This window comes from Anabrus simplex, chromosome 1 (assembly GCF_040414725.1).
Source record: "Anabrus simplex isolate iqAnaSimp1 chromosome 1, ASM4041472v1, whole genome shotgun sequence".
In the NCBI taxonomy this organism is placed as follows: Eukaryota; Metazoa; Arthropoda; class Insecta; order Orthoptera; family Tettigoniidae; genus Anabrus; species Anabrus simplex.
Genome location: NC_090265.1, coordinates 1,715,450,134 through 1,715,477,099, shown reverse-complemented (window position 1 = coordinate 1,715,477,099; position 26,966 = coordinate 1,715,450,134). Strand labels below are relative to the sequence as shown.

Here is a 26,966-nt window from a genome sequence, read left to right as displayed (position 1 = left end):
TCAAGTAGTCTACGCAGTGGCCTCCACGGTATCCACTAGCCATGCGTCTTGGTGTGCTAGGTACCAACTGATGAGCCCAACCCAGCACACGGGGGCGAAACACTGGCAACCAGGAATGAGTTAGCCAGAAAATTTATAATGTCCAATAATGGACCATTTATATTGGTGTTGCACAGTAAAGATCAGCATATCATATTCATAGATTTGTAAAATGCCTATGACTGAATGCCATGGGATCTAATTTGGTGGGCCCTTTAGAGGAAAAACATTCCACATTCACACATCACCATCATTCATGTGGTACTCACAGAAACATGTGCTTACCTCACATAGGAATAAATAACCACATATGTTTCCAACATAAACACGTGAAGAAACATATGGTCACAATTACATTTACTGTGAAACTGAAATTTACGAAATACCTTACCTTCAATTTGTAGGCTAATTTACACACATAGGCCTATAAATTTGGAAGGAATATCCAGTGCACCCTATATCATTGTACACAAAATTAATTTATTGATGCTATTCATAAACACATAAACACCAAAAATGTAGCAATTTTGATGTTTTGTGCTTACATTCTGGTAAGTAAAGATAACTGTGTCATTCTGTACACACTGAGAAAGATATATTTCTGTTGCTAATACGAGTTTAAGAAAAGTTGCTAGGTGTCTATTTTGACATGAGAACGAGTAATATATTGTTGTTTAAAGATATAATTGTCATGAGATACAGTGACAAGATTGCAAAATTGGTAACGCTGGGTGTTATCTCTATTGTGCTTGCCATATGCTGTACTCTAGTGGTGGAAAAGTAAAGCAGTGTTTACTTGTGCTTGTTTCATGCTGCACTGAGTGTTGCATTATGCAGCCTCTTCAGCATGTAACACCACATACAGACCAAAGCCAAACAGTATTTTGTACAGTGACCTGTGTTTGCAGGCGGTGCCTGTGAGATCTGCTTGACACACTCTGACAAGCGTCGCCAGAGTGCAGGTCAGTTTGTGTGCTCGTTCAAATAAAGGCAGAGAAACAAAAGCATACATTTTCTTGAAATTTAAATTTAATAGAAACAGTTCTTGTGAGGAAAAGTATCTCATATTATTTCTTTTGTACATTGTTGGTGATTGAGTACAATAGCTGCTGCTGGTAAATATGACTAACTTACTCTCTAATTGAATAATATTTTGTCTGTATAAATACAGGAAACAATCAACATCAAGCCTTTTATCTGTCTGTACCAAAAATCCCATGCACAGGTCCATATTTGAAACATTACGTTTTGAGCATTTCTTAGAAACATTGTAGTATTAGGTGATCCAAGTTAACACATATTAACTCATAGTAGATAAAAAATGTCTATTCTGTTGCAATACTTAACAAGTTTCTTTATTTAAATGAGACATTTAAAAAACATATTTTCATTTTTGGGTGATGGATACTGGAGGGCTTTATTTTTTATAATAGAAATTATATCTAATTAACATGTTGAATAAAATTTATGCAAGGTTCACAGATGAAAATATGGACAGTTCCTTAAAGTGACTGCAGGTATAGGACATAGGACATTTCGATTCATAAACAGGTACATCTTTAGAATTTCAGGTGATATGTTGAAGAATTCTTCTTGCAATCCTAAAGGTAGATCGTACGTCGGCCGCCGTAAGAAGGTAACATGGTCTTGTATGCAGGAACCCAGTAACAGAGAGTATCTATGTTGTAAGTGGGGATGATAGTTACCTCTGAAAGTAGACAAAAAGCATTTTACAGACACTCATACAAAAGAATGCAGAGGATGAGTGGTTAGGGATTGCTACATCCAGCTTTAACTGTTCTAAAGTACTGGAGCACTGTAACCCAGAGATGGTAAATATGACAGCTGTGGTCTAACAGTCAAATGGCAAGCCATGATAGGTTAAGTCTGTACATGGAATCTGTCAAGTGGTGGAGGTACTGTCACAGATACCTGATCCAGTGATGCTACACAGTTGGATTCGTCTTAAAGCAGAAAATGTCTCAAAATGGAACATATGTTGCTCTAAATAACAATAACAATGATGTCACCCAGGTGGTGGATTCTCTGTCAGTCGTTTACTTAGTCTTTTCTTAAATGATTCAAAAAAGTTGGAAATTCATCAAACATCTTCCTTGATAAATTAATCCAATCCCTGTTTCTTCTTTATTCCAATTTATCCTCTCGATTTGCAAGTTTATCTTCATATATAATTAATTTTCCTGCGTTTAAAACCCCTTTCAAGCTTATTCTTCTACTAATACCATTTCACATTGATGTATCCACAAAGATGCACATGAAATGCTGTCAGTTGGTACACTTATTTATTTCACCTTAACTTCACATAATCATACACACATCAACAAACCACCATTTTAACAATTGCCTATCACAGTACATGGAGATCACAACCTTAAAACAATTGACTGCTTACAAGCATGTCATCCACAACACATGGTCACTCATTCTCCTTGGTCGCAAGTATACCTCCTGTTAAACCATAACTTCAACTAAACAATAACTCATCTCTACCATCAAGATCCAGTTCTTACATAGGTGCCTGGCCAGGCTTCTAGAAAGGGAAAGGAATCCAAATTCCTACAATGGTGGGAGAAAGGTGTGAACACTATTTAACAGATACTGAGAAAGCAAATCTATTTAGTACAGCCCCAGGGGCTCTGAACTTTGGCGCCCCAGGGGCTCTGAACTTTGGAGCGTGGGTTGGCGACCACGGGGCCCTTAGCTGAGTCCTGGCATTGCTTCCACTTACTTGTGCCAGGCTCCTCACTTTCATCTATCCTATCCGACCTCTCTTGGTCAACTCTTGTTCTTTTCAGACCCCGACGCTATTAGGTTTCCGAGGGCTAGGGAGTCTCATTTTCACGCCCTTCGTGGCCCTTGTCTTCCTTTGGCCGATATCTTCATTTTTCGAAGTGTCGGACCCCTTCCATATTTTCCCTCTGATTAGTGTTATATAGAGGATGGTTGCCTAGTTGTACTTCCTCTTAAAACAATAATCACGACCACCACTCTGAACTTTGGAGCGTGGGTTGGCGACCACGGGGCCCTCAGCTGAGTCCCGGCTTTGCTTCCACTTACTTGTGCCAGGCTCCTCACTTTCATCTATCCTATCCGACCTCCCTTGGTCAACTCTTGTTCTTTTCCGACCCCGACGCTATTAGGTTTGCGAGGGCTAGGGAGTCTTTCATTATCACGCCCTTCGTGGCCCTTGTCTTCCTTTGGCCGACATCTTCATTTTTCGAAGTGTCGGATCCCTTCCATCTTTCCCTCTGATTAGTGTTATATAGAGGATGGTTGCCTAGTTGTACTTCCTCTTAAAACAATAATCACCACCACCTCTATTTAGTAGGGAATTCAGAGATTCAATAGAAGATTGTCAGGAGTTAGAAACCGTAACAGAAGATAGAGAGGGAGAAACACATAGAGAAACAAGAAGCTTCTCATTCACAAATGAAGATATTTTCAGAGAAATCCAACTGCTTCAGCAAAGAAAAGCAGCAGGAAGAGATCAAATTACTGGGGAGTTATTAATGTGCCTTAGTTAAAATTTCTCTTTGACAATGTCATATATAATAGTGTAATACCAAAGGAATGGAAGGAATCTATAATAATACCAATTTATAAAGGAAAGGGTGATAAAAGGAAACCAGAGAACTACAGACCAATCAGCCTGACCAGTATAGTTTGTAAAATACTGGAGAGTTTAATAGCAAAGTACATCAGAGGGATGTGTGATGATAAAAATTGGTTCATGAGGAGCCAGTATGGATTTAGAAAGAAATTTTCTTGTGAGGCACAACTGGTGGGATTTCAGCAGGACATATCAGATCAGTGGAATTCAGGAGGCCAGTTAGATTGCATAGCCATAGATCTTTCCAAAGCCTTTGATAGAGTGGAACATGGAATATTATTAAAGAAATTAAAGGGAATAGGATTGGACGTAAGGGTTATACATTGGATTAAAACATTTCTAAATTCAAGGGTTCAGAAAGTCAAAGTAGGAAATAATATATCACAGGAAGAGAAAGTTCGGAAGGGAATTGCACTTTTCTTAATATACGCAAATGATTTAGGGAACAATATAACATCAAAAATAAGATTGTATGCAGATGACATAATTGTTTATAAGGAAATAAATAACATTGAGGATTGTTCAGAATTACAAAGGGACCTTGAGAGTATCCAACAATGGGTTGAAAAAATAATATGAAGGTTAATGGAGTCAAATCAACTGTTACAACATTCACAAACAGGAGCTTTAAAACTGAATTTGAATATACTTTGGATGAGGTAGTTATCCCAAAATATGGCAAGTGCAAATACTTAGCTGTGAGATTTGAAAGTCATTTTCACTGGAAGGGTCATGTTGATAACATTGTTGGGAAAGCATACAGATTGTTACATGTCATAATGAGGCTACTTAACAGATGCAACAAAGAATTAAAAGAAAAAAGTTACTTAAGTATGGTTCGTCCATTATTGGAATATGCAAACAGTGTTTGGGATCCTCACCAAGAATACCTAATAAAAGAAATAGATAGTGTGCAGAGGAAAGCAGCAAGATTTGTAACAGGGGATTTCAGGAGAAAAATTAGTGTATCAGGAATGTTAAGAGGAACTTGGGTGGGAAACTTTAAGTAAGAGACGGGAGAAAACTAGACTTATATGATTATATAGAGCTTATACAGGAGAAGAAACATGGGGAGAAATCCGTGAGAAACTTTGCACAGGGAAGTATAATCGGTCCGTTACTTTTCTTAATATACGCAGAGATAATTATATCGGCAGAACTGAACACAAGTATAAAATTAGAAGGAATATTAGCAAAAGCGATTGGGGTAAATTTTCTTTCATTGGGAAGGGCGTGAAGGAGTGGAACAGTTTACCAGGGGTAGTGTTTGATCCTTTTCCAAAATCTGTACAGATATTCAAGAAGAATATAAACAGCAACATAGAAAATAAATGAAATGTTAGAGGGCATTCGACCAGTGCAGGATATTGTAAATAAAAAAACTGTGTGTGAATAAATTAATTCCATCCCCTGGTCTATGGAGTTTGGACAGCTGAAGTAGGGGATTGCCTGAAGGGGTGAAGTACAGTGGGGACTTTGACGGCCCTGGGACCGCTATGGTAGCTGTGAAGACCCTTCAGGAACTCTGAAAAGTGGTGGCAAAAGGGGCTCTGGTTAAGATGCAGCAGGTCATTATGCAACTTAGGTTCCAAAATGGGTAAAAAATAAATAAGTAAATAAATCCAATGTAAATGTTAATCTTATACAGTAAAGTCTCGCTCAACCGACCTTCGCTTATCCGACACTCCGTGTTATCCAACACTGGTAGTCTTAATTTGAACTTTAGGTGGATGCAATTCTGAGACACGGGGTGTGGAGGGTGCGACTGTGGAACAAGCACTGGCAGTCATGCGGTAGGATTGTTCAATGTAGTATTGGTTGGGTGCGGATGTTATAGTTTTCATATCCTCTGTGAGTATGGCAAGTAAACGTAAGAAAGTGATTGTTTCTAGAGTGGGTTAAAGAGACTGGACAAAGGGGAAACTCTCCAAAAATGGCTTCAGATTATGGTGTTGGACGTGTTACAGTGGGAGACTGAAAACATACGAGGGAATAAATTGAAAAGTGGTGCTCTACCAGAGCAACAAGTGGTGCACTGAAAATTAGAAAAAAAGCAATGAAAAAAGTGAGTACGAAAAAGTAAGTGAAGCACTATTTCTTTGGTTCACTAAAAACCAGGAAAATGGCTTGTCAATATCTGGCCCCATTCTGCAAGAAATTGCGGTGTATATCCAGAAGGAGTTTAATATAGGGACCCTAATTTTACTGCCGGTGCTGAGTGGCTTGATCGGTGGAAAAAAATGGTACGGCAATGGGCAGCTTAATATCTGTGGTGAAAAACTGTCAGCTAAATCCGATGATGTTGTGAAATTTAAAAGACAATTTCAAGAAGTAATTCTAGCTGAAGGATTATCCGGTGATCAGATTTTTAATTGTGATGAGACTGGGCTGAATTTCAAGATGCTGACATCAAAACTCTTTCAGCCCAAGCCAAGACGTCTGCACCCGGCTACAGGCGTATTAAGAAAAGAGTACTGCACCTACTGTACCATTGAATTAATAAGTCAATAAATAGAGTCCCGTAAAACATAGTACATAATACAGTGTAGCCTTCCTGTTTGTTTTACTTCATTTTCAAAATCATTCCGTATTATCCGACATTTTCGGTGATCCGACGTACTCCAGGACCCGTTTAAGTTGGATAATCGAGACTGTACTGTACCAGTTGTATAGTATTATTCGAAGTAATTCCACATACTGTATATGAGTTGACTATGTTTGTAAGTACAGGAGATATTATAAGTAGAATTTTGTAAACAATATTAATGTATTAAGGATGAGCTGTGTGTTTAATAGAAAAAATTGTTAGTGTAAATTGTATAATATTGTATTTGCCACCAAGGTAGACACCTCATTTGCAAATAAAGAGATTTTGATTTGATTTGATTTGATTTGATTTGATTTGATTTGATTTGATTTGATTTGATTTGATTTGATTTGATTTGATTTGATTTGATTTGATTTGATTTGATTTGATTTGATTTGATTTGATTTGATTTGATTTGATTTGATTTGATTTGATTTGATTTGATTTGATTTGATTTGATTTGATTTGATTTGATTTGATTTGATTTGATTTGATTTGATTTGATTTGATTTGATTTGATTTGATTTGATTTGATTTGATTCGATTCGATTTGATTCGATTCGATTTGATTTGATTTGATTTGATTTGATTTGATTTGATTTGATTTGATTTGATTTGATTTGATTTGAAGATACATTTTCTCATTAATTTGTGAGTGCTTAAGACCATGATAGAATGAACAGGATATTCTACAAAATTCTCATCTACTGAGAGCCATTCTGGCTATTACAGTGTGTTTCAAAATTCAGTAGTGAATTACAAATCATATATACAGGTAATAATAAATTATATACAGGTTCTTACACTAAGTGAACTCATATAAACACATATACATATTTCATGACATACGGTAACCTCACAAACACTGCAATCATTTGACTACATAAATAATAATATTAATAATAATAATAATAATAATAATAATAATAATAATAATAATAATAATAATAATAATAATAATAATAATAATAAATGGATGTAAGTAATTCACAGCCATACATTATAAGTAATAATAATAATAATAATAATAATAATAATAATAATAATAATAATAAAAATAATAATAATAATAATAATAATAATAATAATAATAATAATAATAATAATAATAATAATTCAAGCTCAATACTTGCATTATTTACACATGGGTGAGAGAATATTGTTTTCAAGTTATATCAGTTTATCACACTTGCATCAACACCATCTCTCCACTCACAACCCCCTGTGGGTGGGGGCGGTAGAATAACACAGACGGTATCCCCTGCCTGTCGTAAGAGGCGACTAAAAGAGGCCCCCCCTTACTGGGCGAGTTGGCCGTGCGCGTAGAGGCGCGCGGCTGTGAGCTTGCATCCGGGAGATAGTAGGTTCGAATCCCACTATCGGCAGCCCTGAAAATGGTTTTCCGTGGTTTCCCATTTTCACACCAGGCAAATGCTGGGGCTGTACCTTAATTAAGGCCACGGCCGCTTCCTTCCAACTCCTAGGCCTTTCCTATCCCATCGTCGCCATAAGACCTATCTGTGTCGGTGCGACGTAAAGCCCCTAGCAAAAAAAAAAAAAAGAGGCCCCAGGGGCTCTGAACTTTAGAGCGTGGGTTGGCGACCATGGGGCCCTTAGCTGAGTCCTAGCATTGCTTCCACTTACTTGTGCCAGGCTTCTCACTTTCATCTATCCTCTCCGAACTCCCTTGGTCAACTCTTGTTCTTTTCCGACCCCGACGCTATTAGGTTTGCGAGGGCTAGGGAGTCTTTCATTTTCATGCCCTTCGTGGCCCTTGTCTTCCTTTGGCCGATATCTTCATTTTTCGAAGTGTCGGACCCCTCCCCCATTTTTCCCTCTGATTAGTGTTATATAGAGGATGGTTGCCCAGTTGTACTTCCTCTTAAAACAATAATCACCACCACCACTCTCCACTGACAGCTCAGAACATACCGCTTAGTTTAACAGCTCCTCTCCTTACAAGTCTTAGACATGTTTGCAACATTTTCATAACATTGCTCTTTTGTCAGAAATCAACCAGAACAAGTCATGCTGTTTTCCTTCAAATATTTTCTAGTTCTTGTATTAAGAAATCATGATGTCAGTTCCCTGCAATGCGACCACATTTTAGTTGGTTTTTACCGGAGACTTATCTGCCCTCTCCTTTATAACTTTGCTATAACCCCAAAATACTCTCATAAGCCTATGGAGATATGTGCAACTCTCATTTACAGTCCAGGTTAAGTTCTTTCCTTCTCTTAACATCCCCCTGTGGGTGGGGGCAGAAGAATAACACCCACGGTATCCCCTGCCTGTCGTAAGAGGCGACTAAAAGGGGCCTCAGGGGCTCTGAACTTTGGTGCGTGAATTGTCGGCCACGGGGCTCTTAGCTGAGTCCTGACATTGCTTCCACTTTCTTGTGTCAGGCTCCTCACTTTCATCTATCCTTTCTGACCTCCCTTGGTCAACTCTTGTTCTTTTCCGACCCCGACACTATTAGGTTTGTGAGGGCTAAGGAGTCTTTCATTTTCACGCCCTTTGTGGCCATTGTCTTTCTTTGGCCGATATCTTCATTTTTCGAAGTGTCGGATCCCTTCCATTTTTCTCTCTGATTAGTGTTATATAGAGGATGGTTGCCTAGTTGTACTTCCTCTTAAAACAATAATCACCACAACCACCACCACCTTCTCTTAACACCAAAGTACTCACAGTGATCCCCTGAGGTACTTTCAGCCTATCAACACAGCAATTAAAACTGATAGGACTTTTACTCTTGTGAAACATCTGGTGTTCCAAAAAGCATAAATATGTAGTTAGTAGAACCATAAACATATTAGGCCTACAAACTCTGTTCATGGCACCAAGGTTACAAAAATATACCGGTATCGTTTTTATTTTGCATTATTTCCATTTCTTCGTTTTTTTATTGTAAGAGCATTTTCTTTGATTTTGGAGGATTTTTCAGTCACTAGACCCTATATTCACCCTATTTACCACCATAACATTGCCTGTTGTCCATCTCACAATATTGTAAAGTTCTTTTTGCAATCGTTCACAATCCTGTAACTTATGTAATAGTATAACATCACCTGCAAAAAGCCTTATCTTTGATACTAATTCTTTGCTCGTACAAAGGGTACTAGGAAAGTTTTGCAATATGCAAAAATGGTTGGCTGCACACCCCTGTTATGGTGAAGGGTGAAAACCGGTCTAGAAGACAGAAAGGTGCGACCTTCACACCAGTTGTTACCAAGCAGCGGGATTGAAAGCAAGTTAAAATGTGAGTGTGGTCTAAAGGTGAATATCATGCAACTATCCACTACAATTCTGCTTGTGGATTAACTGCTGAGCAGTGCTGGAGGAAATGACTCCTGTGCTGGAGAAAGACTGTCCACATTGGACAACAATCTTCCATAGTACAAAGAGTTCCAGAGGGGAAATTTTGGGGTTGAAGATGATCCTCGTTCTGGGCAACTGTCTGAATCAGTGACTTACGAAAACATTGAAGCTGTGAAGAAAATGTAGCAGCAAGAGAGGCAGTTGACATATTGGTAGGTAGAAGAGATCCTCCGCATCCATGCACCAGCTATTCATTCAATTCTACGTGACCATCTCCATGTTAGAAAGGTTTGTTCCCTTTGGGTGCCCCGTTCAGTTTCAGAGGAACGAAGGGCACATTGAGTGAAATGGTGCCGAAAAATGCTAAAACAGTTTGAAAATGGGACTTCGCGTAATGTCAATAGCATCGTTACAGGTGATGAAACTTGGCTTTATTATTACGATGTTCCAACAAAATCCCAGAACAAGGTGTGGCTGTTCGAAGATGAGGGTACTCCTGTGACTGTGCGAAAGTCAAGGTCAGTGAAGAAAAGGATGATTCCAGTATTCTTCACTAAACGTTGCATCCTGACTCGGATTGTGCTACATACACAAAGAACAGTTACTGCGAAGTGGTACAGTGAGACTTGTCTGCCTCAGGTGCGTCCAAGGTCACGGATCAACACTTGGCTCTTGCATCACGACAATGCTCCAGCACATCGTGCTTATGTAACAATGGATTTTCTTGCCAGATCAGGGTTGACTGTGCTTAATCACCCTCCATACAGTCCTGATCTTACCCCATGTGACTTTGCACTCTTCCCAGAAGTGAAGATGAAGCTAAAAGGGTGGCATTTTGCATCCGATGAGGAGCTTCTGACAGCATGGGATCAAGAGTGTAAAAATGTAACTGAATAAAAGTGCCAGAGTAACTGGTTTTGCCGTATGAAGAAGTGTATTGAGTGTGATGGAAATTATTTTGAAAAAGATTAAAGTGTTCACTCACATTGCAAAACTTTCCTAGTGCTCTTTGCATCATTTAATATATGAGCAGGTAGCAGGTATGGACCCTCTTTGGAGGCAACACTGCCCAGGGAGTCGCATCCCTGCCTATGTGAGTCCCAGAGCACACTGACCAGTGTGTAGCATCTGGTAAGTGTCCCAGCTCTGGGTTACGAGTGAAAACCTCAATAGAATCTACAGCAGAGGAGATGGACTTTGAAATGGTGGAGATTGCAGAAGAGGCAGCCCAGTACTCGCGAATAGTAAGAGTACAGATTTTATCAGCAGGAGTGGCTGCAAGGGCATCTGTTCCCCATGTAAGGGGTAGCCTGAATAATTGCTGGCAGTAGCTCTAAAATGCCTTTGGGAGTGATGAATATATCATAACAATAGCCTAAAATGAGTGGTGGTAATTATCAGCCTTGGAAAAGATTAGGGTGAAACCTGCTAAAAGCAGTTAATATTATGAATGTGGGATTAATTAATGTTAAGACTTTGACAGCAAAATCAGAGGAGTTGATTGATTTTATGGAGAAAGAAAATGTTGCAATGATGAGACTGAGTGAGGTCAAAGGGCGTGAGGATGATTAGAGGGTACACTTTATACTGGAGTGGAGGGGATGAGGCAAAGAATGGAGCAGGAGTGATTGATAAAAAAACCTGGATGAAAATGTGGATAGAGTAGACTATGACTGAGGATAGATACAGGAGTGAAATATTTCATCCAAGTTTATGCACCCCAAACTGGAAAGAGTGAGGAAAATATAGAGGAATTCTTGGACATACTCGAGGAAGTGATCATCAATGTGGAAGTGATAGTCATGGGAGACCTCAAAGCACAGGTTGGAAATGACAGAATTGGTAAGGAAGAAGTGACTGGTTCAATTGGATATGGAGAAAGAAACAGCGAGGGAGATAAATTGATTGATGTTTGTGAGAGAAATGGAATGATTGTGGGTAACACTTTGTTTAGAAAGAAGAATAGCAGAACGATCACTAGATATAACAGGGTTACAGAAGGACAAAAAACCGGGCGAGTTGGCCGTGCGGTTAGGGGCGTGTAGCTGTGAGCTTGCATCCGGGAGATAGTGGGTTCGAACCCCATTGTCGGCAGCCCTGAAGATGGTTTTCCGTGGTTTCCCATTTTCACACCAGGCAAATGCTGGCGCTGTAACTTAATTAAGGCCATGGTCACTTCCTTCCCATTCCTAGGCCTTTCCTGTCCCATCATCGCCATAAGACCTATCTGTGCCGGTGCAACGTAAAGCAAATAACAAAGAAGGACAAAAACAGTTATTGATTATTTTTTGGTTGAGAAAATAAATTGTAAACTGTTAAAGGATGCAACAGCACTACCAGGTGAGGCATTTGATGGAGACTACAGAGTAGTGGTAGAAAATTGAAAATAGGTAAAATTGTGAGAGTAAAAGAAATAAGATAGAAGAAAATAAACGTATGGAAATTATAAGATAAAGTAACTCAGAATTCAAAGGGAATTAAAACAGCATTTCTCTACATCAGAAATAGAAAGTGCACAAGAAGAGTGGACCAAATTTAAAACATATTTTTAAGCTCTGCAGAGAAGATTTGTGGCAGAACTTCAGAGAGAGTGAAGGAAAAGGAGACATCTTGGTGGAATGGAAAGTTGAAGGAAGTTGTTAAACAAATGACGAAAGCATAGCAAGAAAGGAATAGAGATAGGAAAGAAGGAATTAAGGTTAATTACCTGGAAATTAAAAGTAAATGTAAAAAGAAAGTGGTAAATGAGGAAAAGAAAAGAGTCCTGGCATCGATTCCACTCAATTGTGCCAGGCTCCTCTCTTTCATCTATCATATCCGACCTCTCTAGGTCGACTCCTGTTTTGTCTGACCTAACAGTATTATGTATGGAGGCCAAGGGCGTCTTTCATTTTCACACCCTTGTCTTCCTTTGGCTGATACCTTCATTTTTCAAAGTGTCGGACCCCTTCCATTTTTTCTCTCTGATTAGCGTTATATAGAGGATGGTTGCCCCATTGTACTTCCTCTGAAAACTATAATCACCACCACCACTGTTCCAGAGTTCTCCTTCTCCTTCGCAGTAAAGGTCGCAAATGTGCTGATCAGCCCACCGTGCTTCGTACAGAACACCAGTACAGAAAATGCATCAATAATTCAAAGCCAGCAACAGAAGATAATCCCTACAGAAAGTGGAGTTTTTACAGCACAAGGATAAAAAAGTGCCTTATTGCAACGTTGCCTGAGAAGGGTCCTCCCAGGAACATTTGGCTGGAAAGTCCTCCTCCAACATGGTGGGGGGAAAGGGTTCTTAAATAGGGCTGGAAAGTCCAGCCATCCTTCCAATGCCCAGATTACAAAGGAGGAGGTGAAGCCACAGAGCTCCCTTAAGAAATTGGAGAAGCCTTCTCCAAATCAATCAGAGGTCACAGGATCCCCTTAGAAATACTGCAATCAATCAGCCGGCTCTCCTCCAAAAAATACAGAAATGGTGGGCAAGAGCGAGTGGCCCCGGTGCCCTTTTGTTCGATCACCTTCTGGAGAACCTAGTTCTCCCAGGAAGAAGGCCTATTGTTCCTGATCAATGAGATAATCATCCACGGAGTGCCCAGTCACTGAGTCTCCTTCTTCTGAGTTGACAATGGAGACCGAACCACTCATTGTCGTGGATGGTGATGATAGAAAGAAAGACACCAACAAAGACGGCGGAACTTGCAGGTAATGGACCGAATGAAGGGTAAAAAATGGTCCTTAATTCAGAGCTTTACCTATCCACACAATGGCACTATTGCAGTGGAACTGCAGTAGTTATCACTGTTGCATAGCTGAGCTTCGTCAGTTGACATCCGTATATGCGCCCTCCATAGTTTACCTATAGGAATCTCGTTTGAGAACTGCACACAACACGATTATGAGAGGATATCGCCTTTATTCCAAAGAGAGTGTAGCTGTGGATGGCTTGGCAACTGGGGGCATTAGTACCCTAGTTCACTCCGACAGCTTTAGCGAAGAAATACCGCTCTGTACTCAGCTGGATGGAGTCGCAGTTTGCACTCCGTTTAGTAATGACAACGGTGTGCAACATGTACTTTCCACCAGACTACGATCTGGAAATGCCTGCAGTACAAGATTTGATCGCTCAGTTGCCTCCTCCTTTCCTGATGCTGGGAGATGTGAACGCCCGTAACATACTATGGGGTTCTCTGTCTTCCTATGCTAGGGGGAGGATGCTCGTGCGAATGATCAACTTGTTTGATCTATGGGTGCTTAATACAGGGGAACTGACACATTTCAGTAGCGCGCATGGCACATTCTCACACCTGGAGCGTGGGTTGGCAACCACGGGGCCCTTAGCTGAGTCCTGGCATTGCTTCCTCTTACTTGTGCCAGGCTCCTCACTTTCATCTATCCTATCCGACCTCCCTTGGTCAACTCTTGTTCTTTTCCAACCCCGACGCTATTAGGTTTGCGAGGGCTAGGGAGTCTTTCATTTTCACGCCCTTCGTGGCCCTTGCCTTTCTTTGACCGATATCTTCATTTTTCGAAGGGTCGGATCCCTTCCACTTTTTCCTCTGATTAGTTTTATATAGAGGATGGTTGCCTAGTTGTACTTCCTCTTAAAACAATAATCACCACCACCACCACCTCTCACACCTGGATGTCACTTTGTGCAGTCGTGCGCTACTTCCCCTGCTAGGGTGGCAAGTACACAATGTCCTCTGTGATAGTGACCACTTCCCGATAATTCTATCTGTCTTGAATCAAAGACAATCTGAAATCCTCAAGTGCTGGTTACTACGGCGGGAAAATTGGCCAGAATTTTCGAAACGCACAGTGATGGTCGAAGATATGCTGGAGTCTGTTGACGACCAGGTTTCTTCCATTACTACTGGAATTTTGACTGCTGCAGAGGAAACAATTCCACCCTCGTCCAGTATTCGTCGCCAGAAACAGGTCCCATGGTGGACGTATGACATTGCAGCAGCCATATATGATTGCCGACGAGCTTTTAAGCACTATCGTCAGAATGCAAAGGCCAAATTATTTTATTCGAGAAAGTAAGAAAGCTACATTGGAAATGTATGTCTCATCCATCATGGCACATATCCATCATCACAAGAGCGCCCCCCTGTGGGTGGGGGTGGTAGAATAAAACCCACGGTATCCCCTGCCTGTCGTAAGAGGCGACTAAAAGGGGCCTCAGGGGCTCTGAACTTTGGAGCGTGGGTTGGCGACCACGGGGCCCTCAGCTGAGTCCTGGCATTGCTTCCACTTACTTGTGCCAGGCTCCTCACTTTTATCTATCCTATCCGACCTCTCTTGGTCAACTCTTGTTCTTTTCCGAACCTGACACTATTAGGTTTGCAAGGGCTAGGGATTCTTTCATTTTCACGCCGTTCATGGCCCTTGTCTTCCTTTGGCCGATACCTTCATTTTTCGAAGTGTCGGACCCCTTCCATTGTTTCTCTCTGATTAGTGTTATATAGAGGATGGTTGCCCAGTTGTACTTCCTCTTAAAACAATAATCACCACCACCACCACCTCAGCTGAGTCCTGGCATTGCTTCCACTTACTTCTGCCAGGCACCTCACTATCATCTATCCTATCCGACCTCTCTTGGTCAACGCTTGTTCTCTTCCGACCCCGACACTATGAGTTTTGCGAGGGCTAGGGAGCCTTTCATTTTCACGCCCTTTGTGGCCCTTGTCTTTCTTTGACCGATATTTTCATTTTTCGAAGTGTCGGATCCCTTCCATTTTTTCTCTCTGATTAGTGTTATATAGAGGATGGCTGCCCAGTTGTACTTCCTCTTAAAACAATAATCACCACCACCACCACATCACAAGTGCGGACAATACTCCACCGTATTGTCGGTTTACAGAATGTGCCCTCAGTCCCTGTTGTCTCCACCGATGGAGATATTGTTATGATTCCATTAGTCATTGCCAAACACATCGCTTCATATTTTGCAGATATGTCCAGTTCTGGAAGATACGACACTGCATTTCTACATATTAAGCACGAAGCTGAGGCACACCATCTCTCTTTTGCATCTAGTGCTTCCCATTCCCTTCATGGAGTGGGACTTGCGGAGTGCACTCACGCTATGCAAAGTTGCGGCACCTGGTCCGGTCAAAATCCATAATCAAATGCTTAAGCATTTGAGTGACAAATGTCTCAAGGATTTCCTCACCCTATTCAACAGAATATGGAGTGTGGTGTGTGTTTCCATCTCAATGGCATGAGAGAATTGTGATACCAATTCCCAAGCCAGGTAAAGATCCCAAACTCCTGGATAGTTATAGGCCAATATTCCTTACAAATGGCCTTTGCAAGCTATTTGAAAGGATGCTTAACCGGCATCCAGTGTGGGCCATGGAAAAGGAAGGTCTCTTGTCTAACTACCAGTGTGGGGTTCACCCTCATCGGTCTGCCACTGATCACCTGGACAGACGTGAGAGCGCCATTCAGGAGGAAAAGTATGTGTCATCCATCACGGCATATACTCCGTCATCACAAGTGTGGACAAAACTCTGCTGTATTGTTGGAGTACAGAATGTGCCCTCAGTATCTGGAATCTCCATTTACCCCCTGTGGGTGGGGGCGGTAGAATAACACCCACGGTATTCCCTGCCTGTCGTAAGAAGTGACTAAAAGGGGCCCCAGGGCTCTGAACTTTGTAGCGTGGATAGGCGACCACGGGGCCCATAGCTGAGTCCTGGCATTGCTTCCACTTACTTGTGCCAGGCTCCTCACTTTTATCTATCCTATCCGACTTCCATTGGTCAACTCTTGTTCTTTTCCGACCCCAATGCTATTAGGTTTGCGAGGGCTAGGGAGTCTTTCATTTTCACGCCCTTTGTAGCCCTTGTCTGCCTTGGGCCGATACCTTCATTTTTTGAAGTGTTGGACCCCTTCCATTTTTCTCTCTGATTAGTGTTATATAGAGGATGGTTGCCCAGTTGTACTTCCTCTTCAAACAATAATCACCACCACCACCTGGAATCTCCATTAATGGAGATATAGTTACGATTCCTTCAGTCATTGCCGACCACATCGTGAAACATTTCGCAGATGCGTCCAGCTCTAGGAGATACGACCCTGCATTTCTTCCAATTAAGCGCGACACAAAGCCAAACCATCCCTCTTTTACCTCTAGTGCTTCGCATCCCTTCAACGTGCCATTCACGGAGTGGGAGTTGCGGAGTGCACTCGCGCTATGCAGAGATACGGCTCCTGGACCAGACAAAATCCATAATCAAATGCTTAGCATTTGAGTGACAGATGTCTCAAGGATATTCTCACCCTATTCAACAGAATATGGAGTGAGGGAGTGTTTCCATCTCAATGGCGTGAGGGAATTGTGATATCATTTCCCAAGCCAGGTAAAGATCCAAAATGTTTGGATAGTTATAGGTCAATATGCCTTACAAATGGCCTCTGTAAGCTATTTGAAAGGATGGTTAACCGGCGTTCCCCCCTGTGGGTGGAGGTGGTAGAATAACACCCACGGTATCCCCTGCCTGTCGTAAGAGGGACTAAAAGGGACCCAAGGGGCTCTGAACTTTGGAGCGTGGGTTGGCGACCAAGGGGCCCTCAGCTGAGTCCTGGCATTGCTTCCACTTACTTCTGCCAGGCTCCTCACTTTCATCTATCCTACCCGACCTCTCTTGGTCAACTCTTGTTCTTTTCCGACCCCGACGCTATTAGGTTTGTGAGGGCTAGGGAGTCTTTCATTTTCACACCCTTCGTGGCCCTTGTCTTTCTTTGGCCGATATCTTCATTTTTCGAAGTGTTGGACCCCTTCCATATTTTCTGTCTGATTAGTGTTATATAGAGGATGGTTGCCTAGTTGTACTTCCTCTTAAAACAATAATCACCACCACCACAACCTTAACCGGCGTCTTGTGTGGACCTTGGAAAAGGAGGGTCACTTGTCTAAATACCAGTGTGGTTTTTGCTCTCATCGGTCTGCCACTGATCATCTAGTCAGACTGGAGAGCGCCATTCAGGAGGCCTTTCTTCGGAAGGAACACCTAGTCGCTGTGTCTTTTGACTTGGATAAAGCTTACGATACTACCTGTCGATATGGAATTCTCTCCACTCTACACCACTGGGAAAAATGGAGTACCTCAGGGATCTGTACTGAGTGTCACACTATTCGCAATCGCCATCCATGGCATATTTGCCACTCCGCTTGCGAAACAGTGTCATACAAGTGATAGAAGCCTATAGATTCTTGGGTCTCCATTTTGATAAGAGACTAACGTGGTATCATGATCGGCAATACCATCAAAGAAATTGTTGCTGGAGATGTCGACCAGATGCGCATGTTCCGCGATGGATCAGTGCTTACCAAGGCATCTACGGCTGAACAGTCCAGACGGCTACTTAAAGCCAAGTTATTCGGAAAGGTAGTGGGGAAAATCGAGAAGCACCAAACCCTTAACTCCTGCAAGGGAGTTATATTCCACAGGGATTTGGTTAAGTCTTCCAATGATACAATGATCCGGTACCTAGCACGTCGGGGTGTAACCGACCTCCCTCTGTGGGTGGGAGTGGTAGAATAACACCCACGGTATCCCCTGCCTGTTGTAAGAGGTGACTAAAAGGGGCCCCAGGGGCTCTGAACTTTGGAGCGTGGGTAGGCAACAACGGGGCCCTTACCTGAGTCCTAATATTGCTTCCACTTAATTGTGCCATTCTCCTCACTTTCATCTATCCTATTTGACCTCCCTTGGTCAACTCTTGTTCTTTTCTGACCCTGACGCTATTAGGTTTGCGAGGGCTAGGGAGTCTTTTATCTTCACACCCTTCGTGGCCCTTGTCTTTCTTTGGCCGATATCTTCATTTTTCGAAACGTCAGATCCCTTCCATTTTTCCGTCTGATTAATGTTAATAGAGAATGGTTGCCTAGTTCTACTTCCTCTTAAAACAATAACCACCACCACCATTTGATAAGAGACTAACGTGGTATCCCCACATCCGTCAGTTGAAAGTTGCCGAAATGAAGAGACTTAACATGTTTAAGTTTCTCAGCGGCACTTCGTGAGGGGCTGACCGTGCAGTACTGCTACAATTTTACGCTGCAACGATCCTCTCCCGAAATGACTGTGGAGGTGCGGCCTATGGCTTAGCATCAAAATCTATGCTGAGCCTTTTAGATCCCCTTGTGGGTTGGGGCAGTAGAATAACACCCACGGTACCCCCTGCCTGTCGTAAGAGGCGACTAAAAGAGGCCCCAGAGGCTCTGTACTTTGGAGCGTGGGTTGGCGACCACGGGGCCCTTAGCTGAGTCCTGGCATTGCTTCCACTTACTTGTGCTAGGCTCCTCACTTTCGTCTATCCTATCCGACCTCTCTTGGTCAACTCTTGTTCTTTTCCGACCCCGACGCTATTAGGTTTGCGAGGGCTAGGGAGTCTTTCATTTTCAAGCCCTTCGTGGCCCTTGTCTTCCTTTGGCCGATATCTTCATTTTTCGAAGTACCGGATCCCTTCCATTTTTCCCTCTGATTAGTGTTATATAGAGGATGGTTGCCTAGTTGTACTTCCTCTTAAAACAATAATCACCACCACAACCTGAGCCATTTAGACAGTATTCACCATAGCGGAGTTAGGCTGAAAACGGGAGCTTTCCGTACTAGCCCCATTCCCAGCCTACTCGCTGAACTGGGAGTTCCACCTTTACGGATAAGTAGGCAGAATTTACTGCTAACGTACACTGCCAAAATTCATGAAATGCTGCTACATCCTGTTTATCAATGCATCTTAAGTACCCAGTACCACCAGACCCTGATGCTATTAGGTTTGCAAGGGCTAGGGAGTCTTTCATCTTCACACCCTTCGTGGCCCTTGTCTTTCTTTGGCTGATATCTTGTGTCGTGATATGAATATCAATATCGGTGGTTGTCTTGAACAAACTTTCAGCAAGGTACCTCGGTGATTAGTTCTGTGACCGGATATACGTGTAGATCTACTCCGTGGACCCAAGGTGAACACGGAATCATCCGTATTTTGGAGGTATTTCCAAGACTTCGTACACCAATATCTGGTTGCGAAGCATATCTTCACGGATGGATCTAAAATCAGAGATAATGTTGGCTGCTCTTTCATTACCGATGATATGAGCACGAAGATCTCGCTTCATAGTATATGTAGGTTGTATACTGCAGAGCTTTACGCCACCTTACAGGCTCTGCAGTTTGCACTGCGTGATGAGGGAAGCCACTTACTTATGTGTACCGACACATTAAGCTCTCTGCAGTCTACTGAAGCCTGTTTCTGGCAACACCCACTGGTGCAGCAGATTCATGACCTTCTAGCCAGGTTAAGTGATGCTGGCACCAGAATCACTTTCGCATGGTTCCAAGCCACGTTGGGATTGCGGGAAATGAACTTGCAGATGAAGCTGCAAAGGAAGCGGTACTTTTAACTCCACGACCTGTCAATGTACCTGTTAAAGATATTTGTTCTCAGCTATGTTGAACCATAATGGCGTCCTGGGAATTGGAGTGGCTAGCTATGCGAACTCCCAGCAAGCTTAGAGTTATTAAGAAGACAACTACCATATGGCAGTGCTCTTTCCGACCTTCACGGAGAGAGGCCATGTCCCCCTGTGGGTGGGGGCGGTAGAATAACACCCACGGTATCCCCTGCCTGTCGTAAGAGGCGACTAAAAGGGGCCTCAGGGGCTCTGAACTTTGGAGCGTGGGATGGCGACCACGAGAGCCTTAGCTGAGTCATGGCATTGCTTCCACTTACTTGTGCCAGGCTCCTCGCTTTCATCTGTCCTATCCGACCTCCCTTGGCTAACTCTTGTTCTTTTCCGACCCCGACGCTATTAGGTTTGCGAGGGCTAGGAAGTCTTTCATTTTCACGCCCTTCGTGGCCCTTGTCTTACTTTGGCCGATATCTTCATTTTTCGAAGTGTCGGACCCCTTCCATTTCTTCTCTCTGATTAGTGTTAAATAGAGGATGGTTGCCTAGTTGTACTTCCTCTTAAAACAATAATCACCACCACCAGAGAGGCCATGGTATTTTGTAGGCTAAGGATAGGTAATTTACGATCCACGCACTCTTATCTCCTAAAGAGGGAAGACCCCCCCCCAGTGTGTTCTTGTGGTGCTGACTTCACTGTGGCCCACATCCTTTCAGAGTGGACTGATCTCTCAGGTCTGAAACGGATCCTCGGCTTGCAGGAAACACTTGAACGCATACTAGCCGATGACGCAACTACTGCTGATCTCGTCATCCGCTTAATGTTTGACACTGGACTAATCAAGGGTATATAAATTGGAAGTGTACTGTTACTCAGGGAATGCTGTTCCCTTTTGATTTGCCCCCTGTGGGTGGGGGCGGTAGAATAACACCGACGGTATCCCCTGCCTGTCGTAAGAGGCGACTAAAAGGGGCTCCAAGGGCTCTGAACTTTGGAGCGTGGATTGGCAACCACGGGGCCCACAGCTGAGTCCTGGCATTGCTTCCACTTACTTGTGCTAGGCTCCTCACTTTCATCTATCCTATCCGACCTCCCTTGGTCAACACTTGTTCTTTTCCGACCCCGACGCTATTAGGTTTGCGAGGGCTAGGGAGTCTTTCATTTTCATGCCCTTCGTGGCCCTTGTCTTCCTTTGGCCGATATCTTCATTTTTCGAAGTGTCGGACCCCTTCCATATTTTCCCTCTGATTAGTGTTATATAGAGGATGGTTGCCCAGTTGTACTTCCTCTTAAAACAATAATCACCACCACCACCATCTTTTGATTTGTTAGTAATATTTCAGGATAAATAAGTTAATTTTTGTTTTATTTTGTACTGTGTTTACAAATTCCTTTGTCAGATAGATAATTTTGCGTTTATTTTAAATTTATTTTCCACTAATATGTTTAGAGAGGATGATTACCTTGTTGTACTTCCTCTTAAAACAAAGGCCTCAGGGGCTCTGAACTATGGAGCGTGGGTTGGCGACCACGGGGCCCTCAGTTGAGTCCTGGCATTGCTTCCACTTACTTGTGCTAGGCTCCTCACTTTCATCTATCCTATCCGACCTCTCTTGGTCAACACTTGTTCTTTTCTGACCCTGACGCTATTAGATTTGCGAGAGGTAGGGAGTCTTTCGTTTTCACGCCCTTCGTGGCCCTCGTCTTCCTTTGGCCAATATCTTCATTTTTCAAAGTGTCGGAACCCTTCCATTTTTTCTCCCTGATTAGAGTTACATAGAGGATGGTTGCCTAGTTGTACTTCCTCTTAAAACAATAATCACCACCACCACCACCATCTTGAAACAAAAAATTCACCACCACCACCACTGTACAGAAGCTGCATCTCTCAAGATCTATCTTTTAACGAATCATTCCTCAAGATCTTATGTTGGATCAAGATTTTTAACTCATTATTTACCATCAATTCAACGTCTTTTTACATGAATACAGCACAGCAGGAATATACAAGACTGTCACGTTAAAATGAACTTCAACTGAATTTATTTCTTCATAAAGGGTGCTGATATTTTTACGTATACCCTCTTGACTGTGAATAACGTCTTATATTTGTTATGTGTATTTAAACTTGTTTATGATTTAGTCCTTTTGCCCTGTTCTCTTAATCAGCTGATGATGAAAGTTTAAATGTGTCAAAACCTGTACCAAAGTCAACATGTTCTAACTTAATGTTGGTACAACTTAATAACAGTGTATTGAAAAGCTGGAACCTCTATACATTCTCTCCTCTGTGAGTGGGGGTGGTAGAATAACACCCTCGGTATCCCCCGCCTGTCGTAAAAGATGACTAAAGGGGGCCGCAGGGGCTCTGAAATTAGGATTGTGGGTTGGCAACCACGGGGCCCTTAGCTGAGTCGTGGCATTGCTTACACTTACTTGTGCCAGGCTCCTCACTTTCATCTATCCTATCCAACCTCCCTTAGGCAACTCTTGTTCTTTTCCGACCATGTGGTATTAGGTTCCCGAGGCCACATTCATTTTTTAAATGTCGGATCCCTTCCATCATTCCTCTCTGATTGCTGTAATATAGAGGACGTGGCCTAGTTGTACTTCTTCTTAAAACAATAATCACCACCACCACCAATTCCCATAAGGAACCTTCAACCTATGGTATTATTTAAAACTGAGAGGATTTTCCCTATTTGAGAATCTCACAATCTGACTCTTAACCCCGTTTATCGTCATGCCATTGCCTTCCGTCCACTTCACAACATTATCGAGGCCATTTTGCATTTGCTCACAATCTTGTAACTTATTTCTTAATCTATACAAAATAACATCATCCGCAAAAAGAGGGTCAGGGTAAATTTGCCTGGCCTAATTCGACATAGTAATGCATTCGTAGACTAAGTGACAATATCCTCATTTCAGGCTTTTCCTGCGTTCTGGTTGCCGAGACTTCAAACTTCAATATAAAAATAAGAAATCTTCTGTAAAATTTCCAGTAAAATAAAGAAAACTAAGCGCCACACGATTTAAGTCTATTACTGTCTTTCACATTTGAAGAACAAGTATCATCTTAAAAGGCAATAGTAGACCAACCGACTAAACATTTTGCAATTGTAGACCAAGGCTGTCATATTGGTCTATAAATGCTTTAGTTCTTAATGTTGATGCTTAGTTATGGCAGGCTTTTGGTTTAAGAATGAAGGTTCTTTTACTTATTACTGCTTTCGGCATTTGCATTCTTTAGCAGCTGCAATATATTCTGGTGGGTTTGTGTGTCTAAGAATGCGTATTTCCTTCTTTATAATCCCACTTCTGTATTGCTTAGCAACAACTGAATTATTTACGAACCTCCTAGTAAGCTCTAGACTTGCATCCTTAAAGAGGAAAGAAGATGTTAGAAGCATGTTATGAAAATGGTAACTGAATGATGTATGATTGTATCCCTATGTCCTGTCATTTAGATAGTCGTGTGCATGAAGTCAAAAGCTTTAGATCTATAAATAAAGCAAAAAACTTACCTTGGGATGTCTAAATGATTCTCTTATTTGGCCATGTAGTTATCTTGCTGCTTGAATGGCAGATCTGCCTGTGCAAAACCCAAATTGCTCTTCAGGAATTTTTGAATCTGCAGGTGAATCTATTCAATTCACAAGGAGTTTCATCAAGATCTTGAACAGCACAAAATTCAAAGCTATGCCTTGATATGAATTGGGGTCGCTGGAGTCACCTTTCCCTTTATATAACACATTGAGTGATGCATCCTTCCATCTTTCTGGTATGATGCCTAGAATAAGACATTGATTCAGCAGACTGTTATCACATCTTTCAGAATGTAATCAAGCAATGTAATCCATCATTACTGATCTACATCTAGGGCAGTTGCCCAGGTGGCAGATTCCCTATCTGATGTTTTCTGAGCCTTTTCTTAAATAACTTCAAAGAAATTGGAAATTTATTGAACATCTCCCTTAGTAAGTTATTCCAATTCCTAAGACCCCTTCCTATAAACAAATTTTGCCCCAATTTGTTCTCTAGAATTCCAACTTTATTTTCACAATGTGATCTTTATTACTTTTAACGACACCACTCAGAATTATTCATCTACTAATATAATTCCAGGCCATCTCTCCACTGACAGCTCAGAGCATACTGCTACGTCACGCAGCTCGTCTCCTTTCTCCCAAGTCTTCCCAGCCGAAAATCTTTTGTAACACTACTCTTTTGTTGGAAATCACCCTGAACAAAGTGAGCTGTTTTTCTTTAGACTTTCTCCAGTACTTGAATCAAGTAATCCTGGTGAGGGTCCTATACATTAGATTCATACTCTGGTTGGGGTCCTACTAGAGACTTAAATGCCATTTCCTTTAAATTTTTACTACAATTCTTAAACACCTTAATAACCAGGTGCAGAAACCTGTACCCTTTATTTACAATCCCATTTATGTGATTCCTCTTAAGATATTTCCTTACATTATCGGCCTCAGGGGCTCTGAACTTTGGAGAGTGGGTTGGCAACCATGGGGCCCTCAGCTGAGTCCTGGCATTGCTTCCACTTACTTGTGCCAGGCTCCTCACTTTCATCTATCCTATCCGACCTCACTTGGTCAACTCTTGTTCTTTTCCGACCCCGACGCTATTAGGTTTGCGAGGGCTAGGGAGTCTTTCATTTTCACGCCCTTCGTGGCCCTTGTCTTCCTTTGGCCGATAGCTTCATTTTTCGAAGTGTCGGATCCCTTACATTTATTCCCTCTGATTAGTGTTATATAGAGGATGGTTGCCTAGTTGTACTTCCTCTTAAAACAATAATCACCACCACTCTTCCTATTTGTGAAAATCACAACCTGACTTTTAATCCCGTTTGTGATCATACCATTGCCTTTTGTCCATCTCCCTGTGGGTGGGAGTGGTAGAATAACACCCACGGTATCCCCTGCCTGTCGTAAGAGGCGACTAAAAGGGGCCCCAGGGGCTCTGAACTTTGGAGTGTGGGTTGGCGTCCACGGGGCCCTTAGCTGAGTCCTGGCATTGCTTCCACTTACTTGTGCCAGGCTCCTCTCTTTCGGACCCAGGGGCTCTGAACCTTGGAGCGTGGGTTGGCGACCACGGGGAACTTAGCTGAGTTCTGGCATTGCTTCCATTTACTTGTGCTAGGCTCCTCACTTTTATCTATCCTATCCGACCTCCCTTGGTCAACTCTTGTTCTTTTCAGACCCCGACGCTATTAGGTTTGCGAGGGCTAGGGAGTCTTTCATTTTCACGCCCTTCGTGGCCCTCGTCTTCCTTTGACTGATATCTTCATTTTTCGAAGTGTCGGATCCCTTCCTTTTTTCCCTCTGATTAGTGCTATATAGAGGATGGTTGCCTAGTTGTACTTCCTCTTAAAACAATAATCACCACCACCACCACCACCATCCTATCCGACCTCTCTTGGTCAACTCTTGTTCTTTTCCGACCCCAACGCTATTAGGTTTGCGAGGGCTAGGGAGTCTTTCATATTCACGCCCTTCGTGGCCCTTGTCTTTCTTTGACCGATATCTTCATTTTTCGAAGTATCAGATCCCTTCCATTTTTCCCTCTGATTAGTGTTATATAGAGGATGGTTGCCCAGTTGTACTTCCTCTTAAAACAATAATCACCACCACCACAACCTCACAACATTTTCAAGGTCATTTTGGAGTTGCTCACAAGCTTGTAACATATTTCTTACTCTATACAAAATATCAGCATTCACTAAAAGCATTATCTCTGATTCCACTTCTTTACTCACATAATTTATACAGTATGTATGAGGAAACATAAATATCCAATAATAATACCTTGAGGAATTCCCTTCTTGATTATTACAGGATCACTTAAAGCTTTGCCTAGTCTAATTGGACATAGTTATGCATTCGTAGACTAAGGGACAATATTTTCCTTTCAGAAATTTCCTGTATTCTGGTGGCCAAGGATCCAAATTTCAATATAAAAATAAAAAATGCCGAATTTCATCAGTAAAATTTCCAGTAAAATTAAAAACCCTAAGCGCCACACGATTTAAGTCCATTACTCTGTTTCACATTTGAAGACCAAGTATCATCTTAAAAGGCAATAAACACCAACCGACTAAACATTTTGCAATCGTAGACCAAGGCTGTCCTATGGTCTATAAATGCTTTGGTTCTTAATGTTGATGCATAGCTCTGGCAGGCTTTTGGTTTAAGAATGAAGGTTCTTTTACTTAATACTGCATCTGGCATCTGCATTGTTTAGCAGCTGCAGTGTATTCTGACGGGTTTGTGTGTCTAAGAATGTGTATTTCCATCTTTATAATCCCACTTCTTTATTGTTTAGCAACTACTGCAGTATTTAAAAATCTCCTAGTAAGCTCTAAACAATGCATCCGTCAAGAGGAAAGAAGATGTTAGCATTCGCATAACTGTTATTAAAACGGAAACTGAATAATGTGTGATTGTATCCCTATACCTTGTCATTTAGATAGTAGTGTGCATTAAGTCAAAAGCTTTAGATCTACAAATAAACATGAACAACTTACCTCAAGGATGTCTAAGTGATTCTCTTATTTGGCCATGTAGAGATCTTGCTGCATGTATGGTAGATCTGCCTGTGCGAAACCAAAATTTCTCTTCAGGAATTTTTCAATCTGCAGCTGAATCTATTCATTTCACATGGAGTTTCATCAGGATCTTGAAGAGCACAAATTTCAAAGCTATGCCTTGATATGAATTGGCATCACTGGAGTCACCTTTCGCTTTACATAACACTATGAGTGATGCATTCTTCCATCTTCCTGGTGTGGTGCCTAGAATAAGACATTCATTCAATGGACTGTTATCACATATTTCAGAATGATATCAAGCAATGTAATCAATCATTACTGATCTACACTTAGGCCAGTCACCCAGGTGGCAGATTCCCTATCTGATGTTTCCTGAGACTTTTCTTAAATTACTTCAAAGAAATTG

At 41.9% G+C, this 26,966-nt stretch overlaps 1 long non-coding RNA gene across 2 annotated transcripts in view; it reads right to left on the bottom strand.

Moving 5' to 3' along the window:
• Nucleotides 1–1,064: 1,064 nt before the first annotated feature.
• The window catches only part of LOC137502483 (uncharacterized), a 69,012-nt gene continuing 43,110 nt past the window's right edge, over nucleotides 1,065–26,966 (bottom strand). For both annotated transcript variants that reach the window (XR_011018813.1, XR_011018814.1), the window contains 3 exons: nucleotides 26,537–26,803; nucleotides 23,520–23,785; nucleotides 1,065–1,747 (listed from right to left, as the gene is read on the bottom strand). This is a non-coding gene — a long non-coding RNA (uncharacterized lncRNA). The remainder of the gene's footprint in view (nucleotides 1,748–23,519; nucleotides 23,786–26,536; nucleotides 26,804–26,966) is intronic.